Genomic DNA, 21194 nt, shown 5'->3' with positions numbered 1-21194 from the left:
TAGAAAAACAACCAACTCATTGTCTGACCAGCACTAGTATCTAATCACATAAGAAAAAGCCTCTTGTGTAAGGTTTCCTTTACTCTCTCTCCCTTAAAGATGCTTCAGCAGAAAATCTGCTATGGCCAGTTGAGACACCTACCCACTGCTTCTCTATCTATTAGATAATGGGCATCCTGGGAGGCACACAAGGGCTAGATACAGTTGCTCTAAAGCAGGGGTGGGCAAACTTTTTTGGCCCGAGGGCCACATTGAGGTTGCAAAACTGTATGGAGGGCCGGGTAGGGAAGGCTGTGCCTCCCCAAACAGCCTGGCCCCCGACCCCATCCAACCCCTCCCACTTCCTGCTCCCTGACCGTCCCCTTCAGAACCCCTGACCCATCCAACCCCCCCTGCTCCTTGTCCCCTAACCACCACCCCCGGGAGCCCTGTCCCAACCACCCCCGTGACCCCACTCCCCATCCAACCCCCCTGCTCCCAGTCCCCTGATTGGTCTGACCCCTATCCACACCCCTCCCCCTGACAGGTCCCCCAGGACTCCCACACTTAGCCAAACCCCTGTCCCCCATGAGAACCTCTGCCCCATCCCACTGCCCCCTGCTCCCTGTTCCCCTGACTTCTCCCCGGGACCTCCCGCCCCTTATCCAACCCCCCCCAGCCCCAGCCCCATTACCATGCCGCTCAGAGCAGCATGTCTGGCAGCCATGCCACCCGGCCGGAGCCAGACATACTGCCACGCTGCTCGGCAGAAGCATGCAACCCCGCTGGCCCGAGCGCTACCCCTGCGGCGGCCTGGCTGCAGGGGAGGGGCCAAGGGTTAACCTCCCCAGCTGCGAGCTCAAGGGCTGGGCAGGATGGCCCGCGGGCCATAGTTTGCCCACCTCTGCTCTAAAGTTTTCTGTTTCTTTCACCTCCAGTTCTTACTGAATGTATGGTCCCTATGGACAGAAAATGAAACTCTCACCTGTAAATTGTGTTTATATAAATCGGAACCACAAATCTTCCCAGGAATCGGACCGACAAATCTCCATGTTTATTTATTTTGTTTGCTTATTTATTTCGCCTTTGGTTTTGTAACAAATACAAAAGAGTGGATCTGTTTTATGTTGTTTATTCCAAGGATGCCAATCTGGGCATTCTAGTAAAAGGAGCCTATGACTGTCATGATGATTTTCTCATCTCAGATTATCCTATCTTTATGTCAGGCATGAAAGATATCAAGTTTGATTGTTAAATCTGCTTTGCAAAAACCCAATTTACAGTCAGAATAAATTCCTTTTTTCTTGATTCGGGAATTTCATTTTGCCTATATTGAGTAGGATTATGCATTTATTGTGCACCCAAAACTCTCATTGACTTCAAAGAATTTTGAAGCACACAAAGAGTGCAAGATCAAGGTCAACGTAATTCTATCACTTGATAATGCAGTATAGTACCTGTATGGCAATGTGAAATTACTTTCTCCTATTTAAATGCTACATGCCCTAAACACTAAAACATTGCACATATCTCTCTATTGAGGAGTTGTTAAGGACTGGAATAGCGTGGGCGTTGCAACTTAGAATTGAAATGCATTAGTAGAGCACTGGGAAAGAAGCACCCCTCTCACCTTATGCTTAGCTTAATATGCTATCCATCCCTTCCTTTTATGAACACTACATTTACTCACAAATTAAAAAAGTTTCCCATGTCTGCACCATACATGCTGAACAGCAGAGTCACACGTGATAGAGCTATCCACCACAATCATAGTACCTTTCCCTGTAAAACATCTTTGCAAAACTATAGAAGGTATGTTACCTAAGTTATAAATAGTTACTGTCAGTGCTGATAGGCCAATAGGCTTTACAGCTGCACATAAAAACATGGCTACATCCCTTCACTCTGTCTGCTTTTTTTTTTAAGTTAGTTGTTACTGATTTTCAAGAGTAAGTGCATCCAATAAAACTATCCATTTCAACAGAAGAACAGAACACAGACTAATAAAAACTGGTGGAAATAATAGTGACAGCAGGTTATATACCAAAGCACAAATCAAGAACCAAATTTTAGTCCATGTTTACACAGGAGGAAGGACATATGACTTTATTAGCATATAGCTAGTGGTTAAGGTAGATTAGAATCAGAGGAGGAGCTCACCAGTTCTGGTGACCATCATTACAGGTGACATGTCCTGCTTTGGCATTATCTTGTGGTGACAGGCTGCAGCGAGAGCAGAAATGTATCCAAAAAGATTTCATGTCCCCAAGTAGGCCCATAGATAGTCAAGCACAACTATGGGGAGGGTGGGGGGGGTGGGATGAGCTGGACAGATGCACATCCCTGAGTCTCTCAACAACTATCTTTATAAATACAGGGGCGGCTCTAGCCATTTCGCCACCCCAAGCATGGCGTCTGCCGGTCACGGGTCCCGCGGCTCTGGTGGACCTCCCGCAGGCGTGCCTGCGGATGCTCCACCGAAGCCATGGCACCAGCGGACCCTCCGCAGGCACGTCTGCGGGAGGTTCACCGGAGCCGCCTGCTGCCCTCCCGGTGACCGGCAGAGCACCCCCCGCGGTGTGCCGCCCCAAGCACGCGATTGGCGTGCTGGGGCCTGGAGCTGCCCCTGTATATATACCCTTGTTTAGACTTACCCTGGGTGGAGAAACTGTCCTGATGTAATGACAAATAAAAAGAAAGGGCCCAGGAATTCTTTTCTGGAAAAACTGGAGTGCCTGGTGCAGTGTCCTGAATTTTAAATGATTTTAAGACATTTCAGGAGACAGATTTTATTAATTAAAAAGAAAAGGGAAAAGGAAAGGAAAGGAGCCTGATCTTTGTCTGTGATTTGTATGTAGGTTTGGTTAAAAAACAAAACAACTCAGCAAACACTGGCCAAAGCCACCAGGTGTCAAACTTGCAAATTTTCCCATCCAACACACATATTTAAATATGTCAAGCCATTGCCAAATGCCAGCATTGTTGATGTACAATGTCATATCCCATCAAAGCGCCTCTCTAAAAATTCTAGGTTCCTGTATTCATCTCCTACCCACAGCCAAATCCCTACATCCCCCTCCTACTCGAGCCTGTGCCCTGACAACTACTTTGTGTATTTCATTGTAATATTTTTATATCAAACTTTCTATGACAATATACTATTTTTTTTACTTACTGTGTCTCCTAGGTTTTCTACCCTCCCTTTTCTTTTCATTAATTCACTCCATTTTTTTTCTCTTCCTATGCCTACCTGCCTCTCGCCAGCTCCAACTTTTCTTTACTTCTCTCCCCCCACTCCTTTTAGGATACATCAACACAGCAAAAAAAGACCTGTGCAGTGAGTCTCTGAGCCTGGGTCAACTGATTTGGACTGACAGGGCTCATGCTGTGGGGCTAAAAATAGCTAAGGAGCTGTTTGGGCTCTGAAACCCAGCTAGTGAGGAAGGTCTTGGAGCCCAGCCTTCATCCCAAGCCCAAGTATCTACACTGCTATTTTTAGGTCTGCAGTACAAGCCCGAGTCGGTTGACATGGACTCAGAGACTTGCTGCCTAGGTTTTTTTTTGCTGTGTAGACATAGTCATAACAACTATGGGTATGACCCCTGTCCCCATAATATCCAGTCTCTCACTTTTTTCATGTATTTAGCCTTACAACGCTAGAGTATGATTCTCCCCATTTTGCAGATAAGACACCGAGGCCCTGTCTACACTGGCAAGTTTCTGCACAGTAAAGCAGCTTTCTGCTCTGTAACTCCCAAGGTGTACACACTGCCAAGCCACTTAGGCCTGGTCTACACTAGGAGTTTATGTCAAATTTAGCAGCGTTAATTCGATTTAACCGTGCAACCGTCCACACCAGGAAGCTAATTAGTTCGACCTAGAGGGCTCTTTAGTTCGAATTCGGTACTCCACCCCGACGAGGGGAGTAGCGCTAAATTCGACATGGCTATGTCGAGTTAGCCTATGTGTGGACGGAAATCGACCCTAGTAGCTCCGGGAGCTATCCCACAGTGCACCACTCTGTTGACGCTCTGGACAGCAGTCCGAGCTCAGATGTTCTGACCAGCCATACAGGAAAAGCCCCGGGAAAATTTGAATTCCTTTTCTTGTCTGGCCAGTTTGAATCTCAATTCCTGGTTGGACATCGGGGCGAGCTCAGCAGCACCGGCAACGATGCAGAGCTCTCCAGCAGAGGGGTCCATGCAATCTCAGAGTAGAAAGAGGGCCCCAGAATGGACTGACCGGCAAGTCTTGGATCTGATCGCTGTGTGGGGCGATCAGTCTGTGCTTTCGGAGCTGTGCTCCAAAAAACGGAATGCAAAGACCTACGAGAAGGTCTCCAAAGCCATGGCACTCAGAGGATACAGCCGGGATGCAACGCAGTGCCGCGTGAAAATCAAGGACCTGAGACAAGGCTACCAAAAAATCAAAGCGGCAAACGGACGCTCCGGAGCCCAGCCCCAGACATGACGCTTCTACGAGACACTGCATGCCATTCTTGGTGGGTCTGCCACCACTGCCCCACCAGTGACCGTGGACTCTGAGGATGGGATAGTGTCGACAGGCAGTTTCTCGGCGATGTTCGCCGATGGGGAAGATGAGGAAGGGTTTGTGGAGGACGAGGCAGGCGACAGCGCTTACAATACTGATTTCCCCGACAGCCAGGATCTCTTCATCACCCTCACAGAGATCCCCTACCAACCCTCCCCGGCCGTTAACCCGGACTCTGAATCAGGGGAAGGATCAGTCGGTAAGTGCTATAAACATGTAAACATTTATTTTTTAAAAAACAGGAAAAAAACTATATGAAAAGAAGGTCAATGCATATGGGGATAGAACAGAAATCCTCTTGGGAGAGTTCCACGAAGCTCTCGTAGAGGTACTCGAAAAGCCTCCGCAGGCGGTTCCTGGGGAGAGGTGCCTTATTGGGTGCTCCGTGGAAGCACACTCTTCCGCGCCAGGCTATCCTCAGGTACTGTGAGAGCATTGCCTCCACGAGCATGGCAGCATAGGGCCCTGGTTTGTGCAGGGTTTCACGCAGCATGCGCTCTCTGTCTGTCTTAGTGACCCGCCTCAGGGTGATCTCGCTCGGCGACTGCTGCATCTAATTAGGGGAATTAGTGTAATGTTACTATTGGGAATGCTTCACTTTTCCATTGCATAACAATAAACGTTGTTTAACAGCCACGTGGTGGAGGCTGCAGAGGGGAAGCATACAGGGATCTTTCCCGGGGACAGCCGCGAGGGGGTGGAACAGGGTCAGAGTTTATGCTTTCCGGATTGCCTGCAGCAGGAGGGCACTGCTATACATTAACTTTTAAGCAGCCTAAAGTTTACGGCTTACCATGCCTGGCTGCTACACGGATTCTGCTGTCCTGCCCCACTTGTCTGATCTCCAGTGCAAGACCCCAGGCAATGAAAGCGAAGGCCGAAAATTCGAACTTGTCCTGAGAGCGCATGAGATAGGTGCCGTGTATGGTCTTGTTCACAGAGACAGACTAGACTATGTTCAGTGTTCGCAAACATGTATCTTTGCAAGGAAATCACTTCCTTTTTCCCATCACACAGCTGCGGCTGTTTCCCGACCTGCCCCGGCATCCCCCTCACAGAGGCTGGCGCAGATTAGGCGGCGAAAGAAAAAGACTCGGGACGAGATGTTCGCTGAACTGATGGCCTGCTCTAGAGCCGAGGCGGCCCAGCAGAGCCAGTGGAGGGAGACCCTCTCTCAGTACCAGCGCTCACGCAGCGAACGGGAGCACAGTTGGCGGCAGGAAGACCAGCAGGCGACTCAAACGCTGCTTGGCCTAATGAGGGAGCAAACGGACACGCTCCGGCGCCTTGTGGATGTTCTGCAGGACCGCATGCAGGAGGAGAGAGCCCCCCTGCACTGTATCTGCAACCGCCCTCCCCCGCCACAAAGTCCTGTCCCCCCCTCACCCAAAATCACAAGAAGGAGGGGCGCTAGGGGCGTGAAAACTGTCACTCCACCCCAGCAGAGCGCTCATGTACCAAACAGCTCTCATTCCCTAAATTTTGAGAAGTGCTTCCCTTCCTGGCTCACCCAATCCCAAATCCCAGTTTCATCCCCCAACTGTGTAGTTGAGTATTAAAAATAGTTTGCTGTTAAGTACTGTTTCTGTCATGTTTCTTTGCAGAAGACTTTGTGTGAAGGGGGGGAGGGGTTTGTTAATTGCATAGGACAGCCACCATTACCAGGGTACAGACATGGGGGCAGGATCAACAGCAGGTCACACACAGAGTGCAGTCACTAGGCACCCGGGTCACTCTGGGAGGTGTCTGCTGCCCCAGGTCAGTCTGTGAGGTGTATGCTGCCCCAGGGTCCTAGCGCCTGCCATCCACAAATGGCAAGGCAGGCTGCCCTTACCATGCCCTTCCACCCTAGCCATGAGCCTCTCCAATGCTCTGAGCCCCAGCCAGAGCCCTCATCCCCCTACACCTACTCACCCTTCCCACACACCCCTCACCCCTTCCTGCAAACCCACCCCTTCCTGCACATCCTCCTGTAACCGTCCTCCCCCCAGAGACTGCTGTAGGAGCAGGAGCCTGTCATTCCTCGAGTGTAGAAGCAGTCTGTACATCACTGCACACCGTACCCACCACAGTCTGCGTCCCTGTTTGAACCATTTAACGCGAATTCATTAGTAAGGAAAACTTTGTTAATTAACAATGTTCCATTAACTTTATTTTTAAACGTCTGTTGGAAGGGGGGAAACCTGGTGAACCGGGTATGTAACCGCAGAAAAAAGTCAACAGTAACTGAAACAGGGGCAGGTTCAGCTTCTCTGTAAAGAAACTGGATAGTCATAGGTTACCCTGCTCTCTGAGGAACCTAGCTTTCAAAGCCTCCCGGATGCACAGCGCTTCCCACTGGGCTCTTCTAATGGCACGGGTGTCTGGCTGAGCATAATCAGCAGCCAGGCGATTTGCCTCAACCTCCCATCCCGCCATAAAGGTCTCCCCCTTGCTCTCACACAGATTGTGGAGCACACAGCAAGCTGCAATAACAACGGGGATATTGGTTTAGCTGAGATCCGAGCAAGTCAGTAAGCTCCTCCATCTCCCCTTGAGACGTCCGAAAGCACACTCCACCACCATTCTGCACTTGCTCAGCCGGTAGTTGAAGAGCTCCTTGTCACTGTCCAGGGCGCCTGTATAGGGCTTCATGAGCCAGGGCATTAGCGGGTAGGCTGGGTCCGCGAGGATCACTGTAGGCATCTCCACATCCCCAACAGTTATTTTGTGATCCGGGAAGAAACTACCTTCCTGCAGGCATCTAAACAGACAAGAGTTCCTGAAAACATGCGCGTCATGAACCTTGCCCAGCCACCCGACGTAGATGTTGGTAAAACGTCCCCTATGGTCCACCAGTGCTTGCAGCACCATTGAAAAGTGGCCCTTTCTGTTAATATACTGGCTGGCCTGGTGGGCTGGTCCCAGGATAGGGATGTGAGTCCCATCTATAGCCCCACCGCAGTTTGGGAATCCCATCGCGGCGAAGCCATCTATGACGACCTGGACGTTTCCCAGGATCACTACCTTTGAGAGCAGTAGGTCAACGATTGCGTTGGCTACTTGCATCACAGCAACCCCCACGGTAGATTTGCCCATGCCAAAGTGGTTCGCTACTGACCGGTAGCTGTCTGGCGTTGCAAGTTTCCAGAGGGCTATGGCCACTCGCTTCTGCACACTCAGGGCTGCTCGCATCCGGGTGTCCTGGCGCTTCAGGGCAGGGGACAGTAAGTCACAGAGTTCAAGGAAAGTGCCCTTACGCATCCTGAAGTTTCGCAGCCACTGTGATTCATCCCAGACCTGCAGCACTATGCGGTCCCACCAGTCCGTGCTTGTTTCCCGGGCCCAGAATCGCCGTTCCACAGCATGAACTTGACCCATTGCCACCATGATCTCCACGGCGCGGGATCCCGTGCTTTCTGAGAGGTCTGTGCCACTCTGACACTTCATGTCCTCACCGTGCTGCCGGAGCCTCCTCGCCCGATTTCTCAGCCGCTGACTGTGGAAAAGGTGGACGATAAGGTGCGAGGAGTTGACAACGGCCATAAGTGCAGCGATGATCGCAGCGGGCTCCATGCTCGCAGTGCTGTGGCGTCCGCACTGTCACTGACCAGAAAAGTGCGCGAACAGATTTCCCGCTGGCGCTTTCAGGGAGGGAGGGCGGGAGTGACGGTTGAATGATGACAGTTACCCAAAACCACCCTCGACACATTTTTCCCCCAGCAGGCATTGGGGGCTCTACCCAGCATTCCAATGGGAAGCGGGGACTGCGGGAACTCTGGGATAGCTGCCCAGAATGCACCGCTTCCAATGTCGACGCTTGCCCCGTTAGTGTGGACTCACAAAGTCGAATTAGTGTCCTTAGTGTGGATACACAAATTCGACTTCATAAGGTCGAATCCACAAATTTGACCTAAGTTAAATCAAACTACTCTTGTAGTGTAGACACACCCTCAGTGTGGAGAAATTGCGCAGTTGTAGAGCTTTAACAAAAAAAAGAAAAAAGAAAAAAGGAGAGGTGTAGCGCTTTCTGCGCTGGGGCTACAGTGCCATGGTACTGGTGTAGACACCATGGCAATTACAGCACTGTGACTGGCCTCTGGGAGGTGTCCCACAATGCCTGTTCTCACCTCTCTGGTCATCGGTTTGAACTCTACTGCCCTGCCCTCAGGTGACCAACCATTATCCCCACCCCGTACATGTCTTCCTTCCTGTTTGTTCGGTGATGCGTGCAGTTGTCTCAGCGCATCTTTCCAGGTGGCCATGCCTGCTCCATGCACCAGGTGATCCCCTGCTTGGAGCTATGCCGAGCTGCTGGACCTTATCAGCATTTGGGGAGAGGAGGTTGTGCAGTCCCAGCTGCGCAGAATTAGAAAGCAGCCACGAAGAACTAAGGAGGTGTCATAGGTCTCACCCCCACTTAGACCTGTTGGGTTCCAAAATGGGGACCTGCATTGACTCCCCTAAACTAAAATTCTAGTTTAGATCTGGTAAAAGCTTCCACCACCCAATAATGTACGTGTATTGGGACACAGTCCTTCCCCAAAATCCTTGGGGATTCCAAGAGCCCCAAATCCATGGAGTTCTTACACCTAGGAGAAATAAACCATTCCCCCCTGCTTCCTCCCCCCTCCCTTTTCCTAGGAGAGATACCAGGATCCAACTACAGAGGGATGCCTCCCTCCTCCCCTTTCCCTGAGAATCCACCCAAGGAAAGATCAACCAAGTCCTTAACAGAAAAGATTTATTAAAGAATAAAAAGAAAGTAACTTGTCTCTGTAATACTAAGATGGAACAATACACAGAGTCTAACCTATAAACCTGGAGAGAATCCCCCCTCCTTTCTTTCTCAGTAAAAGCAATAACAGTACAGAATTAAAGAAATTCTATAGCAAAACACACAATTGCAAATGTAGAAATCAAATTATAAAACTAATCCGCCTTTCTAATTAATACTTACTATTGGATAGTAGGAACTACTCCAGGAGAACTTGGAGACATGACTGGCCTCTCTTAGATCCAAAGAGCACACAGAGCCAACAAGGAACACAGACAAAGGCTTCCCTCCACAGAGATTTGAAATTATTCTGTCCCTTGATTGGTCCTCTGGTCAGGTGTTTCTCAGGTTACTGAGCTTGTTAACCCTTTCCAGGTAAAAGAGACCTTATCCCTGATCTGTTTATTTATGACAGGAGGAATTTCTGCATGAGGTTATGATGCACTCCATGGCCGAGAAACAGGAATTGAAGGAGTGGTGGGATAGCACGAATAGGGACTGAAAGGAGAACGTGGCATGCCAGAATGAAGCCATGGAGAGGCTCTTAAACGTTATGGAGCACGAAGCAGACACCTCCAGGTGATATTAGCACTGCAAACCAAGCAGCTCTGGGCCAACCTTCCCATGCAGCCCACATCCCAGTGCTTGTTTCCTGAGCCCAAAAGCAGCATTCCACTGTGGTCAGCACCTCCCTGAATGCCACAGGCAATCTCGTGTTGTAGCTACTACACGTGGCGAGATCAATGTCACATTCCTCTTGCCTTTGTAGTTTAATTCCACTGCCTTTGTGATGTGTTGGTCAGAACAAGCAGCATACTGGTTAACAGTTCAGGATCCATTCCTGCAGCCCAAAGAGGCAGGGTGTGCAGTACACAAACCATTGAAAGACGGCATCAAATGGAGACATAAGCACAGAATATCAGGGTTGGATATTGAGTATCTGCAAAATGGGGAGTATGATTCTCTCCATTTTGCAGATAATCCCCAGGCAGATTTTTGCCCCAAATTGCCCCCTCAAGGATTGAACTCCCAACCCTGGGTTGAGCAGGCCAATGTGGCTTCCCCAGGACCCCACTGGGGCGGGCTCACTGTGGGAAGTGCATGGAGGGGCAGAGGATGCTGAATGCTCCAAGGAGAGACCCAGGAAGTGACGACGTGAGCTTCTTGCCCTGAAAAAGTCTGCTCCAAGGGAGAGGAGGCTCCCCAAAGTCCTGCCTGGCTTTGTGGGGAGCAGTTCCAGAGCATCGCCCGGGGACTCCGTGACACCAGCCTCTATTAGTCATCATAAAGAAGCGAAACAGGCTATAACTTTGATTTCTCCTTTTTTCAAGTCTCCTTTAATTCACTTGCAATAAGAAGGGAGACAAGTTTGAAAAGATAACAGTTAAGTCTGTGCTACAATTATGTTTGAGAAGGGCCTGATTTTTCAAAAGGAACCTATCCTCAGGGCTGGTCTACACTATGGGGGGGCGGAGAGGGGGATATCTGTCTAAATTACCCAACTTCAGCTACATGAATAACGTAGCTGAAGTCGACGTACTTAGATCTACTTACCACAGTGTCTTCACTGTGGTGTGTTGACAGGAGGTGCTCTCCCGTCAATTTCCCTTGTGCTTCTTGTTGAGGCAGAGTCTATACTAGACATGATAAATCAACCCCCGCTGGATCGATAGCTGCCTGTTGATCCAGCCGGTAGTGTAACAAGCCCTTAGTGTGAAACACATTCTAATGTTCTCCAAACAAAACCCTTCCAAAACAGGACACTACACAGCACTCACTGGGGAGATGGTTACAAAAGAAAAACCTACCATGACAAATGTTTGCCATGTTGCTGAATGCAGGACTAGAAGACACTATGGTGAGGAGGGTGGTATAAGAACCTATAGAGAATTGAATTGAATGGAAAAAAATTCTAAAGCATGTCTTTTCTTTTTAGTGACTTTGGTTCCTTTTTGCTTGCAAAGCCCTTTGGGACACAACAGGAGATATAACCATTTGTGAGGAGATAGACCAACATCAGAACACATCAAATCTATGTTTTCTTGTGTATGTGATGAATGGAGCCTTTGATAGGATGCTTATGATTTCCATTTGTTCTTTCCAAATCTATAAATAGGATAAAGAAAAACATATTCACAAAGGAAATTATATGATATAGAAATATGTCAGATACATAACTAAAAGAAAAAACAGCAATGACCTGATCCTAAATACCAGAGGCTCCCTAGATAATTTAACTCCTGCTCATCTTATGTACCAAAATCTCAAACTAAATGTCTGGGTACACAAAGAAAGCAGGATCAGACTCCAAATGACACAGTACAGTATTTTTTTATTTGGTCTGAATTGCTGTCCTTAAACTGACTACGCAACACTCAACCAAATCCTTTTTTTAAAGTGTTTAAAGGTGTTTTTAAAACAAAGTAATGCCACCACGTAATATGTCATAACAAAATGTGCCATTTAAGCTACCTAACCATCTTATAGCTGCAGTTGGATGTGCTATGGATGGGCAAAATAAGGCCTAAATAGAGACAGTCATTTGGATACAGCTCTACAGCCTGCTCTTCTGCAATGGCGCTGCAGAGACAGTGCTGTTGGCATGTACGGTGGTGACGAAATTACATTTTCAGACGTAATTCCACTTCTTTAGTTTTTTTTTGTTTTTTTTTTAAAAGGAGGTCCCACCAGTAACACAATGATTTGCAGGAGATCTTTCTACCAGATAATCACATGGTAATTAAGATTACATTTAGATAATGTCATGGTAGAATTACTTGTCTCTAATAGGCAATTCAGATAAAAAAGATGATGGGAAAGTGTGACACTTATCACAAGAGTGGCCAGTTCATTTTGAATAGCCACATTTGTATGTTTCTTGAAACTTTATTGATATTTTCATAGGAGATCAAGATCATCTAATTCACCAAGGGTGACACTCACTGGTGATGCAGGGGGCCTGTGCTGCATAACTATAGCCTTTCCCCTCCACTGGGATGGCACAGGCAGAACGACTGTGCAGGTATTCTCTACAACCACTCACACCAAGGAGGGGGGTCTTCACACCAGCCCTGAATAGACTTGTGTATAAGGAGGCTTGAGGTGGGCCAGGGGCAAAGTGTGTTCATGATTACACACATCTGGTTACCCAAAAACCCAGTGCCTGGGGTGTGGAGTACTAGTGGCCAATCTTCCCACTCATGGGCTGGAAAAGCAACCTGTGCAGGGTGATGTGAGCTGGGAGCCTATATTGTATGGGTAATTACTATATCTGGGTATGCAACAGCGGGGAGGAAGGATAGTTCAATGATGAGGGCACTAGCCTTGGATTCAAAGAGGCCATGGTTCAATTTACTGGTCTGTCCCAGACTTTCTGTGAGACCTTTAGGTAAGCCATTGAGGGCTAGATCCTCAAAGGGATTTAGCATCATCATGCTACTTTAGGCAGCCCAAGTCCAAAATTTAGATCCTCAATACCCCTGCTCAGCTACAGCCTAACCCTGTAGGCATCTAAGTTTCCACCTTTAAAGTCACCTAGGCCTATATTTCTGACACTGGGTGTGCAGGCTGCTGCCTGCGTCCTAATGCCATCAAGCTACTTGCGCTCAATCTCTCCTGCTGAAGCTGTTCCACTTAGGGGAGAGGCGACTCTAGATTTAATCCTGAGTGGAGCGCAGGAGCTGGTCCAAGAGGTAACTATAGCAGGACCACTTGGAAATAGTGACCATAATACAATAGCATTCAACATCCCTGTGGTGGGAAGAACATCTCAACTGCCTAACACTGTGGCCTTTAATTTCAAAAGGGGGAACTATACAAAAATGAGGGGGTTAGTTAGACAAAAGTTAAAAGGTACAGTGACTAAAGTGAAATCCCTGCAAGTTGCGTGGGCCCTTTTTAAAGACACCATAATAGAGGCCCAACTTCAATGTATACCCCAAATTAAGAAAAACAGTAAAAGAACTAAAAAAGAGCCACTGTGGCTTAACAAACATGTAAAAGAAGCAGTGAGAGATAAAAAGACTTCCTTTAAAAAGTGGAAGTCAAATCCTAGTGAGGCAAATAGAAAGGAGCACAAACACTGCCAACTTAAGTGCAAGAGTGTAATAAGAAAAGCCAAAGAGGAGTTTGAAGAACGGCTAGCCCAAAACTCCAAAGGTAATAACAAAATGTTTTTTAAGTACATCAGAAGCAGGAAGCCTGCTAAACAACCAGTGGGGCCCCTTGACGATGAAAATACAAAAGGAGCGCTTAAAGATGATAAAGTCATTGCGGAGAAACTAAATGGATTCTTTGCCTCAGTCTTCACGGCTGAGGATGTTAGGGAGATTCCCAAACCTGAGCTGGCTTTTGTAGGTGACAAATCTGAGGAACTGTCACAGACTGAAGTATCACTAGAGGAGGTTTTGGAATTAATTGATAAACTCAACATTAACAAGTCACCGGGACCAGATGGCATTCACCCAAGAGTTCTGAAAGAACTCAAATGTGAAGTTGCGGAACTATTAACTAAGGTTTGTAACCTGTCCTTTAAATCGGCTTCGGTACCCAATGACTGGAAGTTAGCTAATGTAACGCCAATATTTAAAAAGGGCTCTAGGGGTGATCCGGCAATTACAGACCGGTAAGTCTAACGTCGGTACCGGGCAAATTAGTTGAAACAATAGTAAAGAATAAAATTGTCAGACACATAGAAAAACAAACTCTTGAGCAATAGTCAACATGGTTTCTGTAAAGGGAAATCGTGTCTTACTAATCTATTAGAGTTCTTTGAAGGGTTCAACAAACATTTGTACAAGGGGATCCGGTGGACATAGTGTACTTAGATTTCCAGAAAGCCTTTGACAAGGTCCCTCACCAAAGGCTCTTACGTAAATTAAGCTGTCATGGGATAAAAGGAAAGGTCCTTTCATGGATTGAGAACTGGTTAAAGGACAGGGAACAAAGGGTAGGAATGAATGGTAAATTCTCAGAATGGAGAGGGGTAACTAGTGGTGTTCCCCAAGGGTCAGTCCTAGGACCAATCCTATTCAATTTATTCATAAATGATCTGGAGAAAGGGGTAAACAGTGAGGTGGCAAAGTTTGCAGATGATACTAAACTACTCAAGATAGTTAAGACCAAAGCAGACTGTGAAGAACTTCAAAAAGATCTCACAAAACTAAGTGATTGGGCAACAAAATGGCAAATTAAATTTAATGTGGATAAATGTAAAGTAATGCACATTGGAAAAAATAACCCCAACTATACATACAACATGATGGGGGCTAATTTAGCTACAACGAGTCAGGAGAAAGATCTTGGAGTTATCATGGATAGTTCTCTGAAGATGTCCACACAGTGTGCAGAGGCGGTCAAAAAAGCAAACAGGATGTTAGGAATCATTAAAAAGGGGATAGAGAATAAGACTGAGAATATATTATTGCCCTTATATAAATCCATGGTACGCCCACATCTCGAATACTGTGTACAGATGTGGTCTCCTCACCTCAAAAAAGATATTCTAGCACTAGAAAAGGTTCAGAAAAGAGCCTGAGGAAAGATTAAAGAGGCTAGGACTCTTCAGTTTGGAAAAGAGAAGACTAAGGGGGGACATGATAGAGGTATATAAAATCATGAGTGATGTTGAGAAAGTGGATAAGGAAAAGTTATTTACTTATTCCCATAATACAAGAACTAGGGGTCACCAAATGAAATTAATAGGCAGCAGGTTTAAAACAAATAAAAGGAAGTTCTTCTTCACGCAGCGCACAGTCAACTTGTGGAACTCCTTACCTGAGGAGGTTGTGAAGGCTAGGACTATAACAATGTTTAAAAGGGGACTGGATAAATTCATGGTGGCTAAGTCCATAAATGGCTATTAGCCAGGATGGGTAAGAATGGTGTCCCTAGCCTCTGTTCGTCAGAGGATGGAGATGGATGGCAGGAGAGAGATCACTTGATCATTGCCTGTTAGGTTCACTCCCTCAGGGGCACCTGGCATTGGCCACTGTCGGTAGACAGATATTGGGCTAGATGGACCTTTGGTCTGACCCGGTACAGCCTTTCTTATGTTCTTATGTAAAGCATGAAAATGATTCTAGAGCCCAGTGATTAGGACATTTCCCCTGGGGTGTGGGAGAGTCAGGTTCATAGTCCCTCCTCCAATAAATATTTAAGTATGTTATACAAAGTGGAACAGCTTCAATAGGAAAGACTGGAAGAAACCCACTCCAGAATAGCCCAGTAGCTACAGGACTCGTGTGGGAGACCTGGGCTCAAATCCCTGATCCACATCAGGCAGAATGGGGGTTTGAAGTTTGGTCTCCCACAGTCTGGGCAAGTACTTTAAACACTGAGCTACAGGACATAAGGTGGGGTGCAGCACCTCCTCAGTTCTTTGTGATAAATCACTGACCTAGTTTAGGCACTCAGCTAGGGTGACCCTACATCCCTGTTTTGGCCACGACAGTCTCTTTTTAAAGCCATGTCCCAGCCGTTCTGACTTATTATGGCAAAAGTGGGCATTTGTCCTGTTTGCTGTTGCCAATATGGGACGAATACCCACTTTTGTCAAAAAACTGGGGTGCGGAGGATCAGGGGGAGGGGCGACCAGTGATGCCTGCCCTCCACGCAGGGAGAGGGGCTTGGGCCAGCCCCACCCGGTGTCCTGTTTTCCTCTGGGGAAATATGGTCACCCTACACCCAACTCCAGGACAAGGCTCATGGCTGAGAATCCTGAGTGGTGGGAGGCAACTCCCTCTGGCCCAGAGTTAGGTACCTACCTCCCTTTGAGGGGTGGGGCTTAGGCAGTGGTGTAGTCGTAAACTGTAAACTAACCTACATTAAATTCCACATCCCCCAAATGAGAGGTGGGCAAATTCCATTTACCCATTTTGATCTTCTACATTACTCAAGCTTAGGCCACACCCCTGTCCTTGACATTTCTTACTGGCTAGCTGAGGTGGCACCCTGCCCAGTGTGCTGGCTTCTGTGCATTCTCTTCTTAGGTGCCTAACTCTCCCCAGGCATTGTATAGGGAATCTGGGCACCTAACGCAGGGCTGAGGATTCCACTAGGTGACAGGGTGCCTAAAGTTAGGCATTGTAACACTGAAGCTAAGTCCCTTTAGTATCTGATCCCCCATCTGGAAAATAGCACTTCCCTACAGCTCAGGAGTACTGAGGATAAACACAGATATATGGACCCCATTGCCATAGTAAGGCCCATAGATATGTAACTGCATGCACTGATAGCCAAGTCTGGTAGCTTGTCAAATAGCTGATAACACAATTTGTGTGCTCAGTCATGATATAATGGATACAAACGACACATGCTGTTTGAAAATCTGACCCCCAGGGTCCCTATGCATACTCCAATATCTGTCTGCTAGTACCACATTATTAGCTATATTAAGGGTATAGTGTAAGACACGTCTTTGGTGACTTTTTATTGTTGTTTTGAAGAGAGGGAATAAAATCCTTTGCCTAATATTTTAAATTGTCCCTTTGATTTATTTCCCATTTAAAATCAGGCTTATTTTCTCTTTTCATAAAATACATTTGCACTCCCTCTAGTGTCAGAAATTGTATATGAGCTTAATCCAAGTATTGCTATAAATGCTAGACTAAGGTTCAGTTTCATCATTCCACATTTCAAGGTTAATAAGTTACAGTAATATATAAAATTAATATCAGTCCTACATGGCACTGCCTTGCATCCACAGTACTGAAGCAGTACAAAAAAATCTAGTGTTGACCTGTAAAATTAAATGAGTACTTCTCTTATTTATAAAGCCAATGCCTTGATTAGCATAAACATTTATTCCCCATTATTTGTCATTCCTATTCTAAGTTACTGATCTAGAAGAAAATAACTACAGGGCCAAGTCCCATAATAAAACCTGTCAGAAGAGCTCACGTGGAGGAAACTAATTTCTTCTAATTATACCCCAGAGAAGAAGCAGAGCCCCCGAGAACCTATGGATTCTTCCCTCCCCCAATCTTAGGGATCTAATGGAAATCCAGGACTATCTGTGCAGGGAAGATGTGCCTCTACACTAGCTCCAGGGCTCTTCAATTGCAGTGCTAGAGCTTTTTCCACAAAGTCCCTTGTGAAGGGGGTTCCACTGTGTGGAGTGAACCTGTATTATCTTTCAAGGGCAGGATACTGGGGGATGCTGGATATCCTCTCTGGTCTCTTGTCCCCATTGCAGCCACAGTGCCTCAGATCTGTAAAAGGGGGAAACACCATCCAGGTTACTGCTGACGGTATGAGGGCCATTACAAGTTTCCAGCCAGCTAGCTGCCTGTAAATGAGCTAGCTCTTCTGCTAAGCAGCTAGTGTCACAAGGAGAGGTACCATTCTTGTGTGAGAAGCAGCATGATCTAGTGGAAAGCAAAGGACAAATTCCAGCTCTGACAGCGATTCTTTATGAGGCCTTGGTCAAGTTACACATGCCAAAATTTCCAAACTTGGGCACCTGAAGTTAGACACCTGAATTCAGAGGTACTGAGTACCCCCAGCTTGAACTTAGTTCAGCCAGAGTTGTAATTACTCAGCACTTTGAAAAACCAGGCACCTATATAAAAGGGGTCTAACTATTGATTAAAGGTGCCTGACTTGAAAGATTTGGCATTAACCTCTCTATGCCTCATTTTCCACATCTGTAATAGGGGACTACTATTCCCTTATATTACAGATTGGTTGTGACAATGAAGTGGTTAATGTGTGCAAAATGCCATATAAAACCCCTAATCTTGACAGCGTTCATGCAAAAACCTCCAGTGGCTAAGGACATGCCTGCACCACAAATCCCGAGGTTTTTGGACAATTATCCTTTGTAAAACTTTTCCAAATGTTGGCAAGTACCCACAGACTCAGGCCAAGAAGGGCAACTTGACTCATCCTCTTGCTCAAAGCTGGGGGTGAGTCGGACCTAAAGAAGCTTACCCCCCACCCTTACATCAACTTAGGTTACGTGTTAGGCACCCGCCAAACAAACAATGGCGCAGTCCAGTGCCCACTATGAAGAGCTCAGAATCTAAGAAGACAGACAACAAACAAAGATGGTGAGGGGAAGAGACCAAAAAACGCACAATCTACATCTGATGGTTTTATAGGTAAAAGATACAAGTATCCCCCCCCGCCTCCCGGCCTTTGAGCCAGTCCTGGTGAGTTGGACAGCTGCTGCTGGGCTCCATGGTAGAAGTGGGGTGGGAAGAGTTGAAGGAAGAGAGGGAATTAGCCTTATGAAGCCGCTCAGGTAGGGTGTTGTATGTGTAAAGGAGAGTCTGGAAGACCGAAGGCCATTATAGGAGTGGACAAAGGGACGGTGATTCAAGGCTAGCACCAGTTACAGAGTAGGAGGGAGCAGGGCACAGTAAGAGACCAAAGAGGCTAGACAGGAAGGGAGAATTGTGAAGGGCCAGTAAAATTAGAGTGTGTGGCAAACTCTGGGCATATTGGCAGCCAGCCAAACCCAAAACCCAGCCAGCCCTGGGGATATTGGCAGGATCCTAGTAAACAGGAATCTTTTGCAGTTCTGAAGTCTCTCGGTGCAACGACTGACTGAGAATCAAGCTCTAGGTGGAAGAACTGGCTTGAAGCAGTGCTCACTGAGAGGCTTCATGGGTGGCGGGGCAGCAACATTATTGCATGACCAATTACAGTAACTCCTCATTTAATGTTGTAGTTATGTTCCTGAAAAATGTGACTTTAAGTGAAACAATGTTAAGCAAATCCAATTTCCCCATAAGAATTAATGTAAAGGGGGGGGGGGGTTAGATTCCAGGGATTTTTTTTTGCCAGACAAAAGGCATTATATACATTTTAAACAAGCAATTGAATAATACGCTGGGGGGGGGGGGGGAGTAGTGTGCACATGCTGTGTGTTTAGTACTATACTGTGTGTACAGTATGTTTGTATAGTTGGGAGGTGCTCCTGCCTTACCCCACACAGGCACAGCCCACTGGCACTGGAGATGAGGCAGGCAAGGAGGCTGAAGGTGCTGTAGGCTAGGAGAAGCACGTTGTGCAGTAGCGGCAGCTTCCCCTACTCTGCAAGCACCTGGGGGGGGGGGAGGAGGCTCAACCCTCAGCCCGCCCACTCCCCTCTTCCCCCAAGCCCCCATCCTTGAGCTGCCTCTTCTCCCCACCTCCTCCCTCTTTACTTCCCACGCTGCGTCCTCGCTCCTCCCCCCTCCCTCCCTTCCCTTCTAAATGCCGCAAGCCAGCTGATTGCCACTGGCAGGAGGGAGGGGCTCCGAGTCCTCACTCCTCCCCCCTCCATCAGGCAATCAGCTGGCTTGCAGCATTGGGGAGGCAGGGGAGGGAGGGGGGAGCCTGCGTGCCCAGTCCTCACTCCTCCCCCCTCCATCCTTCCCCAAAAACGCCGCAAGCCAGCTGATTTCCACGGACAGGAGGCGGGGGGGAGGAGGGGGAAGGCGCTGATCCGTGGGGTCTGCTGGCGGGTGGGAGGCGCTGTGCAGAGGGGGGAGTGTAGGGAGGCTGCCACCTGTGGAGATAGCAGGCAGCCAAACAACGCAAGAGTGAAGCATTGCACAACTTTAAATGAGTATGTTCCCTAATTGATCAGCAACGTAACAACAAAACGTTAACCGGGGTGACTTAAAGTGAGGAGTTACTGTACTATCATTTATTCTTTGTATTTGTAAAGTCCCAGACCCATTGTGCTAGGCACTGTACAAACATAAGATGGTCCCTGCCCCAAAGAACCTGCAATCCACAAAGACCACCACCTCCTGGTGATCCAGGAGGTGCATTTATATTCCCCTCACCTACATCCTATGTTACTAGGCTTGTCAGGGATCCTGTTTTTGAGTGGAATGCTCAGTCGAAAAGGGACCCTGGCAGCTCCATTTGGCAGCACAGTGGGGGCCCGGAGCTAAGGCAGGTTACCTGCCTGCCCTAGCTGCGTGTGGCTCCCGGAAGTGGGCACCAGGTCCCTGTGGCCCCTAGGCACATGGGCAGCCAGGGAGGCTCCACGCACTGCCCCCGCCCCAGTGCCAGCTCCGCAGCTCCCATTGGCTGGGAACTGCAACCAATGGGAGCTTCAGGGGCAGTGCCTGAGGGTGTGAGGGCAGCACGCAGAGCCTCCCTGGCCACCCAAGTGCCTAGGAGCCGCAGGGCTCTGCTGGCTGCTTCCTGGGAGCTGTGATAAGTGATGGCGGGACCCTGCACCTCAAACCCCCTCCTGTACCCCAACGCTCTGCCCCAGCCCATAGTCCCCTCCCACACCCAAACTCCCTCCTGGAGTCCACACCCCCAGCCCAGAGCCCATCTCCCCCCCCGCATCCCAACCCCCTTGCCCAGCCTGGAGCCCTCTTCTGCACTCCAAACCCCTCATCCCTGGCCCCACCCCAGAGCCCATACCCCCCTCACGCACACCAACTCCCTACCCCCAGCCCAGTGAAAGTGAGTGAGGATGGGAGCGAGCGAGCGACAGAGGGAGGAGGGGGAGATGGAGCGAGCGTGGCCAGGGCCTCAGAGAAGGGGAGGGGTGTTTGTTTTGTGCCATTAGAAAGTTGGCAACCCTACATGTTACCAGCTCAGCAACTCCCTCTGGGCACCAGTGCCCTCAGAACAATACAGTGCTGTCTTTAAAATGGACAAAACCATGCCCTGAAAATAGGGACTCTTCTTTTCAGGGACGCTTAGTCACTTTATTTTGTTATAAATACCTAGCTGGGCAGTTCACTCGCATTAATGCGAAGTGGTGTCTATTCAACTAGATTTTTTGGAGGTGGAAAGAAGAAGAGTCAGCCATTTTCATGGCATAAAAACAGGGTGAGCTGGGTTAGTGGAGATAAGGTTTGCAGGTAGGTCTGGCAAAAAACTGCTGAACTCAAGCCTGCTGGAATATTTCTAGGGTGCGATTACTCTTTCCCCTCATTTTTTTTAAATGCAC

General features: G+C 48.0%; 1 long non-coding RNA gene across 2 annotated transcripts in view; it reads right to left on the bottom strand.

Annotated features, from left to right (window-relative positions):
• The window catches only part of LOC120397516, a 60536-nt gene that overhangs the window by 33117 nt on the left and 6225 nt on the right, over positions 1 to 21194 (bottom strand). The window contains exon 3 of one of the 2 annotated variants that reach the window (XR_005593842.1): positions 17375 to 17496. The exons of the other annotated variant lie outside the window; for it this stretch is intronic. This is a non-coding gene — a long non-coding RNA (uncharacterized LOC120397516). Of the gene's footprint in view, positions 1 to 17374; positions 17497 to 21194 lie in introns of those variants that run through there. 2 annotated transcript variants of the gene reach the window in all.

The sequence above is a fragment of the Mauremys reevesii genome, linkage group 2 (genome assembly GCF_016161935.1).
Source record: "Mauremys reevesii isolate NIE-2019 linkage group 2, ASM1616193v1, whole genome shotgun sequence".
NCBI classification, from domain to species: Eukaryota; Metazoa; Chordata; order Testudines; family Geoemydidae; genus Mauremys; species Mauremys reevesii.
This window is presented reverse-complemented; position numbering and strand designations above follow the sequence as displayed.